Genomic DNA, 13,502 nt, shown 5'->3' with positions numbered 1-13,502 from the left:
AGGAAGGAGCTTAGAACCCATCATTCAATAGGAGTGTCACAGTAAGATTGTAAGAAGAACATGGGGGGTTGGTGATAATGCACCCATTCTGGGACAGCACAACCTTCCATAGTCTGTAGCCTTGCAGAGTTAAGAAAGCCAACTGGTACCCTACTTCAAACAGAAGGCGTTATAAGTACAGGCTTAGGAGAGAAAATCAGTGCTACTTTCATAAAAGAGCAGAAAGCTTCTGGTGTGATCGAATTTGCCATTTTCTCAAATTTCCTCACAGCAGGAGCCATCTGAAAAGGTAGCACAGAAGCCAGTGGGGAAAAGGTCAGAATTGTCACATGTAAAAAGCATGTCTTCACAAGATCTTTGGCTGTTGTTTCTGATGTGTGGAAATGACTGGAAGCAAACAGACAGCAGGCTTGCAAAATCTAGAGAGAATAAAGTGGTCAAAGGTGCCTTAAACCTGGCCTGTAAAAGCTTTTAGGTGCTAGAATAATCTCAGTGCACTCAAACTGCCACCAAAATAAATGGGTTTCAAAAGCTGGGCAAACTCCTAGAAGTGCATCCATTATAATCCTCACCTCGGAGAGGAAAGATCGAGGTCCACAGAGGACAATGCACAAGGAAGATTCTCCCAGAAAGCAGACTCGGGAGTTGCCAGCTTGTGTAACCAATGAGCTTCCCCTGTGCTAAGGCCCAGAGTCCTCACCACGTCTGCCAGGCAGAATTTGATGATAGCTATGGACCGGTGACCACCACATGTTTCCCATCGTCCCCTTTCCTGAATGGCAGTTTTTGTTTATTGCGTTTACCTGTTCCTTCTCCACTGCTGCATATTGAGTGGTTAGAGGCAGATGACATCTTTCTCCCTGCCTGGAATGTGGTCACTCTATTGGGAAGAAAAGAGCCACTAAGTGTGACTGCCATGAGAAGCAGAAAGAGAACAGGAGTTTGAACCCTGGGGGGTTATTAAAGCCATGCATATACGCTGCATTCTCAACTCCTGAACTTCTTACTAGGTAAGGAAAAGTTACATTCCTTTTTTAGCTATTGTTTTTAATCTCTGTTACTCGTAGTCTAATGTAATTAATGGCAATCCTGACTGGCTCAGTATTGTGTTCTTGTAGTCAAGTCCTGTACTATTAAAATACCATATTTTATTGACTCAACCCTAAGACTCACCCTGATTTTATGTACCAAAAAGAAAAGAATAGAAGAAAAATATTCTGTCCGTCAGAAATATAAGATGATATTGATTGTAAGACACATACCTATTGCAATGGTGTTAAATACGACTCAGTTAAATACATTGTGTAGAGTTAGAGCTTGATCTATTTGCTTAAAAATAAAATAGTCCTGCATTTGGCATAAGCACAGGACATTTTGGAAACACAAAAAGTCATTAATGATGATTACCTTTGGGAAGTAGAAAGATATAGGGTAGGAAAGTTAATTTTTGCATTTTCCTTTCTATAGTTCTGAGATGTAGTATTTTTAGGAGTCATCTAAGCCACCACTAAGAGGGTGAATATTTAATTTCATCCACCACTGTTACCCCAAGTCCTAGTCCTATCGTTTCATAGACACTCAATGGAAACCAATTTGACAATAAATTTCATATCTAAAAAAAATAGACACTCAAATATATGTTGATCAGGTGAATGATTTTTTAAATAAGTCAGTGTCATTGAAAAAGTAAATGAAGAAATTGCTATAGCATGAGTGTTAGTGTTCCCCCCAAATTCATATATTAAATCCTAGCCCCCAATGTGATGGTGTTAGGAGGTGGAGTCTTTGGAGGTGATGAGGTCATGAGTGTGGACCCCTTCTAGAAGAGATCCCACAGCTCTCCCTAGTCCCTGCTGCCATGTGAAGATACAGTAAGAAGTCTGCAAGCTGACCAGGTGCCAGCACCCTGAAACCGGACTTCCAACCTCCAGAACGGTGAGAAATAAGTGTCTGTTGTTCATAAGCCACCAACCGTGCGGTACTTTGTTATGGCGGCCTGAACAGACCAAGACAGAAATTGTCTGCTTTCTCCTCATTAGTCTACAAGTTCCTCTGCGATTAGGGCTGTGCCATATTTCTCATTGAATCCCTAGTGCTTTGTGCAATGCCTGGTCCATATTAGGAACAGGGTAAATATTTGGGGAATTAAAAAAATGTTTTGCAGAGACATTTAAGCTCATTCTGTGGAGGGTGCCATTGCGACGTGGGGCAGAGCCGTGATTTAATCAGACTCTCAGGAAAAGCATTCTTTTGGTGGCAACTGTTGGAGACGGGAGAAGCAAGGGTAGAGTCAGGAAAGTGAGTCACGCCGACAAATGAGGTCGCGTGAGGGCTTCTGTCCAGGCTGACACGGGGAACAAGAGATGGAACTTTACATTTTCCTTTCACTTTGACTATTTCAAAACTCAGCATCACACTTATCACAAAAGGCAGTATCCCTCTCTATTCCTCCCAACCCAGTGAGTTGGGTAGACGCAAAAAGTACAGCCTCAAAACATTAAGCCAGCTTCCTTCAGCCACCCCATGCTCAGTCACAGAGCCGGGCTAGAACTCATAAGTTTGCTTCTAATGCTCTGGTTTCACTAGACTCTGCTGATTCCTTTTCTAGGAAACCTTCTCTCTGGCCCTCTTCCCCCACCACCTCACCACGACATAGAGAAAAAGTCGAGAACTACGAATCTACAGTTTGGAAGGAGAATGCTAAAAAATATTATTTTTTGGAGATCCTTCATCAAGAAACACGGGAACCACAATTCTATAATCATATATTGATTGGAACTGGACCGCTCCTTAGAAGTATGTTTTCGAGGCCAGAAGCACTAAGCTAGCCCACAGTGTCAGAGACTTTAATCCCTGGTATTTTGATGTCCTATTTCTTTACAGCTTGATTTCAGTTAATGCCTTTCTCTCTTTTATTTTCCCTTTCACCACCTACAGATATGGAATATGTCCCAGCATAGTTTCCTTCACCAACTGTCAAGCTATAGAGGAAGGTATTCCATTAAGGGGTTATAACTATAGTCAAGAGTAGCAAAAAACAGGAAGAATAGGAAAGTGGAGAACAGCCCCAAGTAATAGGGGTTACCTGGACCAACAGTGGTTAATGACCATGATGTTCATTGCAATAAATAAGCTAGGAAAGGCTGTTTCACAGTGTTCTTTTTTTGTTTGTTTGTTTTTAATGTCTATGTATTTATTTTGAGGGAGAGAGAGGGAGAGCAAGAGAGAGAGAGCAAACAAGGCAGTGAAGGGGCAGAGAGAGGGGGAAAGAGAGAGAATCCCAAGCAGCTCTGCACTGTCAGCACAGAGTCCCATGCAGGACTCAATCCCACGAACTGTGAGATCATGACCTGAGCCAAAATCAAGAATTGGATGCTTAACTGACTGAGCCACTCAGGTGCTCCCACTGTGTTCTTTAAGATACAGAGGGGTGCCTGGGTGGCTCAGTTGGTTGAGCCTTTGACTCTTGATTTTGACTCAGGTCATGATCCCAGTGTCATGGGATTGAGCCTAGCATCGGGCTCCAAGCTGAGTGTGGAGCCTGCTTAAGTCTCTCTCTCCCTCTCCCTCTGCCCCTCTCCCCCTTTGCTCAAGCTCTCTCTCTCTCTAAAAAAAAAAAAAAAAAAAAAAAAAAGATATAGAGACCATAATTCCAAAAGGCCTAATATACATGCAATATTAGTAATACATGCAAAATTAGTAATTGCAAAAGCCATTGAATAATATATTGAAGTTTGAGAGTATTTTAGGTCATTCCTTACTCATAAAGTGTCTATCACTTTACAGATGTGTTTAGTGACAAAAAAATTCATAAGCTAATCCCAGCAATGAAATATTCTCTACTTCAGAAAAGTTTAAAATAAGCACAATCATGCATTCAGAGGATATTACAGGTATTTCAAACTCTTAAGGCTTTACTAAATGAAACAGTTATAAAAAGTACTATTCTCTTGAAGCATAGACATTGACTTCTAAACTTTCTTTGCGATTTTTTAATTTGTTAAGCCAGAATCACAAAATAACCGACATCTGCTTGGTTCTGTCATTTCCATGGGTTTCCCCATACCTGTTCCCTGAAGTATGCTTTTGTGTCTAAACAGGTCATAGTAAACTTGTACAGGGCTCTTCCGTTAAAAAAAAAAAAGAAACAACAAGTTCCAAATGGAGTCATTGGCTCCCCAGGACAGCAAACCAAGAACTACAGTTTCAAGAATATTTCAGGAATGTGATCCTTTAACAGTCAATCTCGAAATTTCCTGATCAGTGCTAGAAGCAATCTGCATGGTAAACAAACAAACAAACAAACAAACAAAAAACACAACCAACTCTGTCAAATGAAATAATCACCTTGAAATCACCACAGTGAACTATTGTCAGAATGGCTAGTCTTAAAAAGACAAGAAATAACAAGTGTTGGGGAAGATGTGGGGAGAAGAATCCGTCACACCCTGCTGGTGGGAACGTAAACTGATGCAGTCCTTGTCGAAAACAGTATGGAGGTTCCTCATAAAAGTTAAAAATAAAGCCACCATACGATCCAGTAATTCCACTCCTGGATATTTACCTGAAGAAAACAAAAAGTCTAATTCGAAGAGATATATGCACCCCTGTTTATTGCAGCATCATTTGCAATAGCCAAGATATGGAAGCAGCCCCAATGTCCATCAAGAGACGAATTGGTAAAGATGTATATAATGGAATATTACCAAATCACACACACAAAAATGAGATCTTGCCATCTGTGACAACATAGATGGACCTAGAGGGTACTGTGCTGGGTGAGATAAGTCAGAGAAAGACTAATACCACAGGACTCCGCTTATATGTGGAACCTAGAAGACAAATGAATAAACAAACAAACAAACAAAAAGCAGAACCTGACCCACAAATACTGAGAACAAACTGATGGTTGCGGGAAGCGAGAGGGAGGGGATAAAGGGGAGAGGAAGGCACATTCTCCCAGACATGGAATGAATACATCACGGGGATTAAAGGCACAGCAGAGGGAATATGGTCAATAGTATTCTAGCAGGTTGTTCGGTGGCAGGTGGTAACTACACCTGTGACGTGCATAGCAGATCGCATAGACTTGTTGAAGAACTATGTCGTATACCTGAAACTAATGTAGCATTCTGTGTCAAATGTGTCCCACTTAAACAAACAAACAAACAAACAAACCCTGCCTTTCCCTTCCCTGCCAAAAGAAGATGCAGCAAATCTTTCTTTTCTTTTGCTAATCAGCTTCCTTGCTCCAACCTCTTTCCTGTAAAAACCTTTCATCTTGTGCAATTCCTTGCAGCACCTCTCTACTTGCTGGACGGCAAGCTTCCTAATTCATGAATTGCTCAAGGAAGCCAGTTAGATCTTCAAAATTGCTGGTTGAATTTTGTTTTATTTTTAACACCCCCTAAGAGTCAAGCACTTTATATGTGTTATTTCATCTTTATATTGGCCTTCTGAAGGTAAGGAATTTTTTATTCCTTTTTTTTTAACGTTTTTTTATTTTTGAGACAGAGATAGACAGAGCATGAATGGGGGTGGGGGGGGGGGGGTCAGAGAGAGAGGGAGACACAGAATCCGAAACAGGCTCCAGGCTCTGAGCTGTCAGCACAGAGCCCGACACGGGGCTCGAACTCACGGACCGTGAGATCGTGACCTGAGCCGAAGTCGGACACTTAACCAACTGAGCCACCCAGGCGCCCCTATTCCTTTTTTATAGATAAAGAAACCAAGGCACACAGACAGTAGTTTGCCCAAGGATACATAACCAGTAAGCAAAGTTCAAATATTCAAACCCAAACTTTCTGACTCTCACCTACCCAACTTTTGACTGTTAAGCTCTGCTATTTCCAATCGTTTTAGGCTCATGACATGAGGGCATCACACTTTGGTTACAGTATCTTACATTCATCTAAAGATCCTAATTATTATAAACCTTAATGTGGTGCCTAAATGGTGTCTCTCAACTCGATGGGGACCTCCAAATGTGGGGCAACCATCAGGTGGATGCCAGTGGCACGGGAGGTGAAAGAATTCACCCGAGGCAGAACAAAGGAGATAGAAGTTTATGGAATACACCACAGGGGGCGTCGCAGGACAGCAGAGGAGAGGCAGTCTGCCAGGAGGCAGAGGGTAGGGGCCGCTTTCAAGGAGGGAAAGTGAGGAGGTATGGTGACGTACAGAATTTCCCTTTTTGGGTAAGCGTGCCTAGCTGCAAGTCGCCGGCTGGTCAGTTAGAACCTATGGATATTTCAGGGTGAGTTGCCCGAAGGGCCTGTCTGTATTCAGCCAGGTGGTCACCAGGCCCTTTCTGTATCCCATCGCTCGAGCCTGTTTGCCTAAAAGCGGCCTCCACACTTTACTCATCTGTCACCTTCACAACACAGTTATTTGTTGTAGCAAGGATCTACAGTAAAACCTTGGTTCGTGAGCATAATTCGCTCCAGAAACATGATGGTAACTCAGAGCACTTGTCTATCAAAGCGAATTTCAAGAATTATTGGTTCAGTTGCGGTCATGTGACATTTGGTATGACGCACTACTCATATGGCAAGATATCGCTCATTCATCAAGTCAAAATTTATTAGAAGCGTTTGCTCATCTTGGGGAACACTCGCTGACAAGTTACTTGCAATGCAAGGTTTTACTGTATTGCTACTTAAAATTTTAAAAATTACCTTTCTTATGACCTGGTCGCAGACTAAGGTACCTTTAGGTATATGGAGCAGAAGTGAGCCCAGTGAGCCAGAAGGACACCCAGCTTCTTTTCCAAAGCCAAGCCTGGGTACACACACTCCCTACAATTCTTTCATCTGCACTGAGTTAGTAATAAGTTCATGAAGTTTACGATCTACTAGAGAGGCGATATTAGACATATAAATGTACAAATTAGCGTACGATTATAAAATGTATGCTGTAAAAGGAAATATAACAGGCGCTGAGATCATGTCCTAAAAGGACCCAATATAAAATGGGGATTTGAGAGGTTTCTTTATGCACAGACGGATTCTATAGGAATGTAGTTTCTGGAAGAGTTGGGGATCATCCAGGCAGAGGGGACATCACGTATGAAGGCACAGAGGCAGCATCAGTTGTCATTAAAATAGGGGAGTCACTTAGGAAACAACGGATTTCACTGGACATTGTTGTATATTAACACTGAAACCCTGGTTAACTATCCCACAGAGAAAGCTCCCCGGTGACTCAGAGGCTGGGGGTTGGCCTGGGAGTGGGGGGCAGAAGGGTGCAGCCAGGAAGCTTGGAGGGCCATGGCGGGGAGGTGAGATGTGCGGAAGCCTGGGGCCAACTTCATTCTGCTTGCCTATTTGTGTGTTCAGCTGGGCTCTGGGCTGGATCTCTGGAGGGAGATGGGCTTGTGGTCCGGGGAGGCATGAAGTTCTGCCTTAGACGAAAGGGTGCTAGCCGTGTGACTCTTTTCTACCCCTGTGATGTGCCGAAGCGATGGAGACTGGGCTGTGTTACAGATAGATCATTTTGGGGTTGTTGTTAGAACAGACAAACGAAAACACAGAGAAAACAGAGTCCAAGTTAACGTAGTTTATTTCTGCATTGTGAACGCTGAGAAATGTGTCATGCAAACAAAAAGTACCGATCAATTGCAGGTTAACGGCTCTTGAGGTAAAATAAGGCACTGGATGGGGCAAGTTTCCGTGACTCAGTAACAAAAGTGAACAGAGCCAACGAGGATTTCTTGTTTAATTCTCTTCCAACTCTACAGACGTAATTCTGCTTTCACCTTCATGACACCTTCATGTGGTTTTAGCAGGGGATAAACCTCCTCTTCTAAGAATCTCTGCACCTGTTGGGATGCACGACCCGTAAAAGAAGGATCCAGTAGATGGTCCGACTGGGAGTGAATGGGACTGAAAGAGGCATCATCCTGGCTTCGCTCTATGAGGTCATTGTCACCCGCTTCCTTCCTGCTTGACCGCAGCAGCTGCCTGTTAGGAAAGCACTCTTATTATCTCGTGGCAATCCTGGAAGCTAGCCCCAGCTTTCACCATGGCCGTGATGACGTTCTCCGTGGCCATGAAAGGCAGCTCTTGCTGAACGCACTGCTCAATTACTTCGGGGTATACCGCCAATCCTTCAGAAATGTTCTGCAGCGTATTCAGTGTAACATCCGCAGCGAGAAGTGCCTCAGCCAAACAGATACGTAGATCGACACTGTCATCCGCTGTGCCCTCAAACCAATGCACAGATGCTGCAGCACCGCTCTGAGCACACAGGGTTCCGCTTGTGTGGCATTGCACTTGGGTCAGTCTGCTGTCTCTCAGAGGGTTCCTTCATCTCCCTGAGGTGTGCCGGGAGTCATATGTCCCTACAAATCTTATGCGTGAATGCCCCCAACCTAGCCAGCACCTGAATAGCCACTTTTCGTATGTAGGTCTGATGTGGTTTGAAGTGTTGAGGTTCGGAGCCGACAGCCAAGAAGGAATTCTGGAGGCATCTTTGTTGCAGAAAAAAGTGGTTTTATTAAAGGACGGGGACGGGACCCATGGGCAGAAAGAGCTGCATTGTGAGTGTAAGGAGTGACTGATTATATACGAATTTTCTATCCTATGGAGGGGAGGATGACATCAGGGTCCCAAGAAGTTGAATCTACAGGTTTCTGGAAGTTTGCTATGGATAAAATTGCTTTTTACCTTAGGGGCACCTAGGTGGCTCAGTCATTAAGCGTCTGACTTCAGCTCAGGTCATGATCTCACTGTTTGTGAGTTCGAGCCCTGCATCGGGCTCCGTGCTGACAGCTCGGAGCCTGGAGCCTGCTTCGGATTCTGTGTCTCCCTCTCTCTCAGCCCCTCCCCTGCTTGCTCGCTCTCTCTCTCTTAAAAATAAATGAACATTAAAAAAGTTTTTTTGATTGCCTTTTACCTTGTAATCATTAAGATAGTTATAAACTGATGGAGACTCTGTCCTGCATGACTGGGATCTCTATCAGTGAACCATTAGTTTTTTCCCTTTCCTTGGTTCTTGGGCAGCCAGGAGTGCCCGAGGGATGTCACACTCATCCCACCTGACCTGGGAGGTTCCTCCCCTCCCCCAGGTGGTTGTTAGCTTGTGCTTTGACCTCAGCTTGCCTCAGTTTCCCCACATCATTCGCCACCCTGAACAATTTTAACCTCTAAATCTTTAAGGTTGCTGAGAGTGGAAGGTCTTGTCTTCTGTAACTTCTTCCTGCTGAATAGGGGTGTGGGGATGTCCCTAACTATGGGTCAACACTGTGAGTGGGGGGCTTTTGTAAGTAGGAGTTATGAAAGGAGAAGCAGCGAGTCCAAGGGGGGGCCACATGTGTGGAGTGGAAAGGATCACCTGCAGCTTGAAGTTATGGCGGGGAAGGAGTCTTGCCACCAAGTGGTGAGTTATTAAGAAAGCAACACACTACGATGAGTGTGGCTATAAGAATGAGAAGTCCAGGGGCGCCCGGGTGGCTCAGTTGGTTGAGCGTCCGACCTCGGCTCAGGTCATGATCTCACAGTTCGTGGGTTCGAGCCCCACATCGGGCTCTGTGCTGACCTCTTGCTCGGAGCCTGGAGCCTGCTTCCGATTCTGTGTCTCCTTCTCTCTTTCCCCCTCCCCCGCTCACGCTTTGTCTCACTCTGTTTCTCAAAAATAAATAAATGTGAAAAAAAAAAAAAAGAATGAGAAGTCCAATGAAAAGATCCCTAATTGTTGACCATAGCCCTCCCCAGGCCAGAAACGTAACCAATCATTGAAAGAGAGAGAAGGATTTTGGGGTGGCTTAGTCAGTTAAGCATCTGACTCTTGATGTCAGCTCAGGTCATGATCTCACGGTTCGTGAGTTCAAGCCCCACATGGGGCTCTGCCCTCGCACCACTGACAGTGTGAAGCCTGTGTGGGATTCTCTCTCTCCCTCTCTCTCTGCCCCTACCCCACTTAAAAAATAAATTTTTTAAAAAACGAGAGAGAAGGACTTTGTAGAGCCCCAATTTGGATATTCACATTTTTTAGTAACCCTGTGACATTTCTGTGACAACCTGGGTTGTGGACACAGAATTCTGTTTTAATAATGGCCTATGTGCCACCTTGTGCTGTGATTAGAGCATCTGAAGCCACTCTATTTTGTAGAACTGCTTTGCTCATCTGTGTAACTTCAGTATTAAGTAAGGAGATACTGTTCTGTGAATCACTGAGTGCCTTTATGGTGTATTTACTAAGGACTTCCATGTGCCAAATTATACTTTCTAACCTTACAGATGGAGAAAAATGGATGCCAAATGATCATACCATTGAAAACCAGATCGTGTCCATCTTTGTTGTTTTTTTAAATTTTTTTTAATGTTTTTATTTATTTTTGAGAGAGAGAAACAGAGACAGAGGGCAAGCGGGAGAGGGGCAGAGAGAGAGGGAGACACAGATCCTGAAGCAGGCTCCAGGCTCTGAGCTGTCAGCACAGAGCCCAACGCGGGCGGCGCTCGAACCCACAAACCACAAGATCGTGACCTGAGCTGAAGTCGGACACTTAACCAACTGAGCCACCCGGGTGCCCCCACCTTTGTTTTAAATTGGGAAGATTAGTCAGGGTAGTGATGGTTTTGTTAATGTGCCCATGAATCCAGGCAAAACTTAGGGTGCAACAACCTATCCACTCCGGAGGAAGCCATGGCCATAGGTTAGTCCCACATAACCAGTGGGTTCTGTTTGGAGCTGGCCGTCTGATTCCAGGTCGCCTTATCCAATCAGTAGCAAACTTGTCAGTAGCCTGGAGCACAATGGTTTGGGAACTTGTTTCTAATGATAGCCATCCTAAACGCCCAGATGTTGGCTATTTTCCCAGGTATCATATGTATGATTTCTTTGTCCCCAGCATAAAAGTGCCTTTTGACTGAGCTGTCCAGTCGTGGGTGTGAGCCATAAATATACATCCCAAATTTGATATATGCCATTCTCAGCATAGTGATAAGTAGGGTTTCATAACTATGGCACTTGTTGGCAGGCAGCAATTTGTGGGTTTGTAAAATCAGTTAAGATTTTAATAGTTTGAGGGCATGAAAAAGTCTGGTTATGTCCTGGTAAATTCCATATCCTATCGATCATGGGCCAGGAAGAAACATCCTAATTAGTGATAGGTTTATCACAAGACATTGCATCATTATATATCATCACTGAAATATAAGAATAGAGAGAGAGCCAATCTGTGCCTTGTAAAGGGAACACCCACCAGGGTAACCCAGATGTACTTGACATGGGCAAAACTCCACATAGGCAACTAGCTCTTTGATTTTGTAGTTTAGCATCATGTTGTGCCTATTGTAGAAAGGAACTGTCAGCCAAGATAGGTGGACAGAACTCAAAGAGGAAATATACAACCTTCATCATCATTTGAAGAGGAGTTTGAGATCTTCTACAGGTTCACAGAGTCGGAGGTGCATTTGTTTGCTCATGGGTCTCCTGTGAAGGAGGTACAGGTTTTATTCTAGATATATGAGCCCGTGAAGTGTCCCTCTAATTTTACTGCAGGGGGAGTACATAATATGACCCGATATGGACCTTTCCACTTTAGATTTAAGTCTCCGGCTGTATTTGACTTCCAATTCTTTCAATCAACTATATCTCCAGGACTTACATGGGTGGACTTTCAGTTGTAGTTAAATCAGGTTTGGGGAGCATGTGATCAGTACACTCATTAAGTAATTTGTGAATTAAACTAGCCTCAAGTGAAAAATTTAACAAAGCATTACAATCTTCATCTAATAACAGATCCACCGGAAGAAATGGCTTTCCATAAAATAACTCAAAAGGGTTGAGTCCTAGAGGTTGTTTTGAAGCAGTTCTTGCTCTGAGAAGTCCTATTGGTAAAAGAGTAACCCAATTTTCCTGGGTCTCTAAGACTAAGTTTAGTAAGGTGTCATTTTAAATTCTTGTTTTTTACGTTTATTTATTTATTTTTGAGAGACAGAGAGAGACAGAGCCCAAGCGGGGAGATGGGCAGAGACAGAAGGAGACACAGAATCTGAAGCAGGCTCCAGGCTCCCAGCTGTCAGCACAGAGCCCAGTGCGGGGCTCGAACTCACAAACCGCGAGATCATGACTTGAGCTGAAGTCGGACGCTCAACCAACTGAGCCACCCAGGAGCCCCAGTAAGGTGTCATTTTAAAGTATGGTTAGCTTTTTCTACCTTCCCAGAGGATTGTGGACGCCAGACTGAACACAGAAAATACTTAGTTTTTAAAACTTGTGCTATTTGTTGAGTTGTTTCTGCAGTAAAAGAGGGACCATTGTCACTTTGAAGGGATCGTGGAAGGCCAAATGTGGGAATAATTTCTCGCAACAAAACTTTGGTTACTTCTGTGGTTCTTTCGGTTTTTCGGTTTCACATGGAAAGGCCTCCATCCATCCTGTGAAGGTATCAATAAACACTAGTAGAAACTTACAGCCTTTGCAAGGAGGCATTTGTGTGAAATCAGGCTTCCAGTCCTCTCCTGGGTATGATCCAAATCTTTGGACTGGTTTAAAAGTGGGGGAGGGCGGACGGTGCCTTCTGGATTTACCTGCACACAAACAATACAGGATTAGCAGAACTGCTTTACTGAGGCTGTGAAGTTTACTCCATCAAATATATTTTTAATTAAATGTTTTAAGGCATTTTTGCCCAAATGAATAGCCTGGTGTTTATAAACCCTTTGTTACCTTCCGTCGATTATTCTTGGGTATGAAGATTTTTCACTCTTGTGCATTTTTTGAATATCCTTGTGCCTGGGCTATATGAATTTCTTGGCCTGAATAGACTGGAGCTATGGACTTTATTGGAGTTAAGACTGGTATAAGATCAAATATTTGTTTATCCCATGCTGCCTGCTTGGCATGATGGTCTGCTGAATTGTTTCTTTTAGATTTTAGATCATGTCCTTTGGATATCCTTTGAGGTGAATTACAGGTACCTCCTTAGGTAGGTATACAGCCTCAAGAGGAGTAATAATTTCAGGCCCATATTTGATTGGGGAATTATGCCTTGAAAATAGTCCTCTTTCCTTCCAGACTTCTCCATGGGTATGCAGCATCAGAAAAACATATTTGAAGTCAGTATAAATATTAATTAGGCCTTTTTGCCAATCAAGGATCATGGATAAGAGCTATCAATTCAGTCTTTTGAGCAGAAGTATTTATTGGAAGGGCTTTTGCCTCAATGGTCTTAATTAGACTAACTATAGCATATCCAGCTTTTCTCTCTCCCTCATCCATGAAGCTACTGCCATCAGTAAACTAATTATCATCTGCATTTTCAATAGAGGAATCTTTTAAATCTGATCTGCTAGAATAAACAAGATTGATAATCTGAGCAGTCATGTTCCAACATAGAAGTACAATGGTCAGGCCCAGGCATAAGGGTAGCTGGGTTTAAAATTTGACAGGTTTTTTCGTTGTTTTCTTTAATTTTTTTTTATCGTTTATTTATTATTGAGAGGCACAAAACATGAGCAGGGGAGGGGCCAAGAGATGGAGAGACACAGAATCTGAAA

General features: G+C 43.3%; 1 long non-coding RNA gene and 1 pseudogene across 1 annotated transcript; one reads left to right on the top strand and one right to left on the bottom strand.

The window, feature by feature from the left end:
• Positions 1-389: 389 nt before the first annotated feature.
• On the top strand, positions 390-3,336 carry LOC109250552 (uncharacterized). The gene is made up of 3 exons (XR_002073080.2): positions 390-1,010; positions 1,774-1,935; positions 2,609-3,336. It is a non-coding gene; the product is annotated as an uncharacterized LOC109250552 (long non-coding RNA).
• A 4,132-nt stretch (positions 3,337-7,468) lies between these two features.
• On the bottom strand, positions 7,469-8,484 carry LOC109250288 (adenylosuccinate lyase-like; annotated as a pseudogene).
• Between the last annotated feature and the right edge of the window lie 5,018 nt (positions 8,485-13,502).

Source organism: Panthera pardus, unplaced genomic scaffold (assembly GCF_024362965.1).
Source record: "Panthera pardus isolate Hobbes unplaced genomic scaffold, ASM2436296v1 HiC_scaffold_21, whole genome shotgun sequence".
Classification (NCBI taxonomy): domain Eukaryota; kingdom Metazoa; phylum Chordata; class Mammalia; order Carnivora; family Felidae; genus Panthera; species Panthera pardus.
The sequence above is the reverse complement of the archived record's forward strand: the minus strand, read 5'-3'. Positions and strand labels throughout refer to the sequence as shown.